Here is a 4,207-nt window from a genome sequence, read left to right as displayed (position 1 = left end):
GCGGGCAGGGGGTGGGTCTGGGAACCAGGGGGACACGGTGAAGTTGCATCTGGCAGGTGCACGTAGGAGCGGAGAGCAGCCCCAGCCCAGCCCAGCCCAGCCTCCCGCTCCGCATCCGCCCTGCCTGGCCCTGGGAGTTCAGTCCGGCTGCAAAGGAAACATCCAGCCCGGCCTCTAAAAAACAGAGAGAACTTGAAATATTTTAAACTGTTGCCGGAACATTTGCATAATAAGCGCCTCACTTGATGACAGGTTTAGCCTTTTCATATTGAAAACGCCAGTTTTACAAACTCAGCATCCAAACTGGGGGGGGGTTAAAGATGTTTTCCTGAGAAGTGTGACGGATAAGGTGGCATTCAGATGGCTTGAGCTGGGAGCTCGTCTCTCTGGGATGTGAGGTTTACCGGCCAGAGCTCTGTTATAACCGTCTGCTTCGGAGAAACAGCTGTCACAGGCATGCGGAATTACAGGATACAGTCGTAAACTGCTTTCTAAAGACATAGGTGCTTTCCTACTAGGTCCCGCTAGGGAAGGAAAATAAAATCTTAGAACAATGCGTGTAATATGCCACAAGCCTGGATTCCCATGAGGACAGCAACAGCTTCATGCCTGTAAAAAGCTCCACATCCCTCATGCACAGAATAAGTTGGAAAATAAGAAGCGAGATTCAAATATGGCTTTATTCATCCCTTCCGGTTACCTCTGTTAGAGAAAGGTAAATAGAAAGGGGCCCTGACACCTGTATTTTTCCTGGAATTTGTCCTGATTTATAAGACTGTTTTGTTTAGAGTTACTGTCATAGCGTTTTCAAGTAATGGTCTGTTTTGTTTACCGTGTGAGGTCATACTGTGAGTTCTCATACGGCTCCGAAAAAGTTTCAGCAGCAGATACTTTATTATGTCTTTTTCAACCCCACCTTTTCTGCTTTCATGGTATCTTCTATCGGAATATTTTTCATCAAGTCAGGATGATAAATGTTTTAAGGTCCCTGGCACAGAGAGATGGACGACTTTTCCTAGTGGTTTCTGTTTTTCCCGTTCTCACCAACTTCATGGCTCAAATCCTGGGAGTCTCTTGCCCCAAAAGAAAACTGATGAAGACAAAAGTTACTTTAATTGGTTGAATTTATCCAAAGCTAGGAGGCAATGATTTTCCCCCATAAAGATTTAAAGGGTGTTTTTTTTTTTAAATATATCAAAAGAATCATTTTAATTTCTCACGTTAAAAAGATGCCAGCAAGCCTTATCTGGATGCCCAGGGGTGCTGTGCTGGCCACAGTTTTCTCATGAAGAAAATGTATGCAGAGGAGAGAGAGGCCCCTGGCACTGACGACGGCCGTCCCGGTCTGCCCCTGAATTCGTAAAAAATGTCATTAATAAGCAAAACGGATCGGCCACTGACTCTTCCCTCGACACGAAAATGGGAACTTGACACCATTCCACAGCTGCTGTGATTGTTGATGTTTTTACCATAAAGAATCTTCTGAATGTTCACCTTCTGGTGATGGAGATCACATAGCACTTGCATTGATCGAAGTCTCAGGATAAGCTCATGGGCGAGGTTTTTGGAAATTAAACACTGAGCAGAATAGCCTTTTTTTTTTTTTACTCTTAATGGCAAATGATCGGCCCCGAGATGAATCCTTGGAAAATGCCTTGAAAAAATTATAATGCGTGTATGGCTTATTAGCTCTAAAAAGAAAATCAGCCTTAGAGGGAACATGTAGATGCAGTATAGAAAGTCAGGCATCGTTCTTAAATAAAAAGGGAAAACTTCATAAGGATTTTAATATCTGGTTTCCTTCCGATACACTTGCATGTGTGTATAAATTGTTTCGTTTTCTGCCAGCTGAAGTTATTATCCAAGAGATGTGTCAATTTAAGTGATTTTCCTGAAATGCCAAAAGGAACTAAATGGAGACTATTTCATAGACAAATATATAAAATCATAATTTGAAAATTCTATATCTGATAACCAAAATAGAAAAACATGAATATTCATGTGTGTATATATATATATATTTATATATATATATTCACCTCAAAAAAAGAAAATCTTCTATGTTTTATCTGAGCATTAAAACTGTGATACCCATTCTTTCTCACGCCCACCAAACAATAATTCTATCACCGGATTTAAAACAACTCGGTCTCCTAATTCAAATCTCAGTGCGAACCTTACCTCTTACAGATGCAAATTAAATGTGTCTAACCCGGTCAAACACTTGTCCCCCGTAGGTCTAATGTTTATGTGACATTCTGTCTGAGGAGGAAAGGTGCCGCTGAGGATAAAATCCAAGATGAAACTTTCTGTTGTCCACACAGTAGCAACTACTTAGGCAGAAGGACAGACAAGCCTTTAGACTGCTTTGTTCAGAAGGTTCCAGCCGGGGTTGCCCCCCCAGATCCGGGAAGCAGCTGGGAAACTTATAAAATAAAGGAGAAAACGCGATGCACCCCGAGGCTGCTGCTTTCTGGGTCGGAAGTCATCGTGTGGCATCGTGTTTCAAGTCTCACCTGAGTGTGACTTCTTTCTCTAGTACAAACTGTGCGGAACTTAAAGAACAAATATGTTTTCCGAGTAGAGCAAGATTTTAAGGTAACAAAGTTTTCTTCTTATTAGAAGTTGCTCTAAACGTAACTTTACCAATGTAGAAGTTGGTAAACAAACCTAGGGAGCCCCTTATAAAGGGCAGCGTATCCTCAAAAGCAGAGAGACAATCCAGGGAGATGCAGGGCAGAGGGAGCGGGAATGACACCTGCCCTCACACGCCCACAGGAAGGCGAGTGGCGCTTTTGTGACGGTTCCGGGAAATGGGCCGGCCAGCCAGCCAGCCCGCACGCCCGCCCTGCCGCAGAGTACGGCCTGTGAGCCGGACAGCGAAAGGGAGCATCCACTCCCGGCCCCACGGACCCCCGATAACTCGGAAAAGAGACACCGCGTCGTCTGTTGATTTATTTTGGGTTTCTGGAGTGACAGGCGCGAGTCAGGTGTCAGACGGAGGCACTGCCTTCGGCCGTCGTGGAGTCACATTCTGCCAGCCTTTCCCCCGACGCTTCAGGACACAGTCAGCCAGGCTGTTACAAAGGGTGTTAAATGCCCCGTTTGTAAAGTGTTTTCAGCAAGCCTCAGAAGCCAGAGGTGTCGCCTGCTTTCATGAATCCTGTCCTGTCGCCAAGCTTTCCCCGTCTCAGGGCCCTGAGGACACCCACCACAGGCTAGAGCTGACAAACCCAAGAACAGTATTGAATCGATGACGAACTTGGCCGAAGCCCCAAATAGTCTGATCATGAAAACCAATCAGCGGTGGCTTCGGGCATTTCAGAACAAGTGGATCTTTCAAATGTGAGCAGTTGCTTACTCTCCATTCCGACTGATGAAAACGTTCGCCTGTGCAACTCGATCTATGTTTTCTTTGCTTTCTTATGTGTCTGTATTCGTGAGTGCCCACATGATTCAGGCCACGAAATTCATCACAACAAAACGACCTCCATATGGCAAACTCAATACTGGCCTTGAAGTGACTCATCGAGGAAATGTGCATATATGGGCTACTTTAGTTTTTTTTTTCAAGAGGTATACCTAAGAAATGTCATTAGTGCTAAATGAGTATCTGAGGAATTCGTTAGCATTAAGGGAATATACGAGAAGAAAATGAAGGGTTAAAACAAAGAATATGGTGGAATGCTCCGGAACTTGATCCGACGGCGTCCTGAGGTTATTTGAGGAAACGGGAGAGCGGTGCCTCTGCCGAGCTGTCGAATCGAGACTTCCATCCAATTTCTGTAAGGAGTTTTTACACTTCTCAGAAACCATCGTTATAGATATTTCAAGAGTTCCGCGGAGAAAGCGACTTTTAGCAAGCTAACACGCACGTGCACGCACGCACACACGCACACACGCGTGCATAGTCTCCGTCACTCTCTCTCTCCGTCTCTGTCTGTCTGTCTGTCCGTCACTCTCTCCCTTTCTCTGCTTCCCCCACATTAACAGAACGTTCCCCGTTTGGACATTCCAAGATCAGGATCCCGCGCAGTGCTGTACTCTCCTCCTTAGAAGTCTCTAAGGCAGTTGACCTTCAATAACAACTTTGTGGAAGTGGCAGGTGACCCGGGCAGGTGCAGCAGGCTGAAGGGAAAGGGTGTGAAATTCTTCCATAGTCTCTCTCTGCCGGGTGCTTCCTCCCCCTCCTCCTTCCATCTCCCCC

The sequence above is a fragment of the Pteropus alecto genome, unplaced genomic scaffold (genome assembly GCF_000325575.1).
Source record: "Pteropus alecto unplaced genomic scaffold, ASM32557v1 scaffold17, whole genome shotgun sequence".
NCBI lineage: Eukaryota > Metazoa > Chordata > Mammalia > Chiroptera > Pteropodidae > Pteropus > Pteropus alecto.
The sequence above is the reverse complement of the archived record's forward strand: the minus strand, read 5'-3'. Positions refer to the sequence as shown.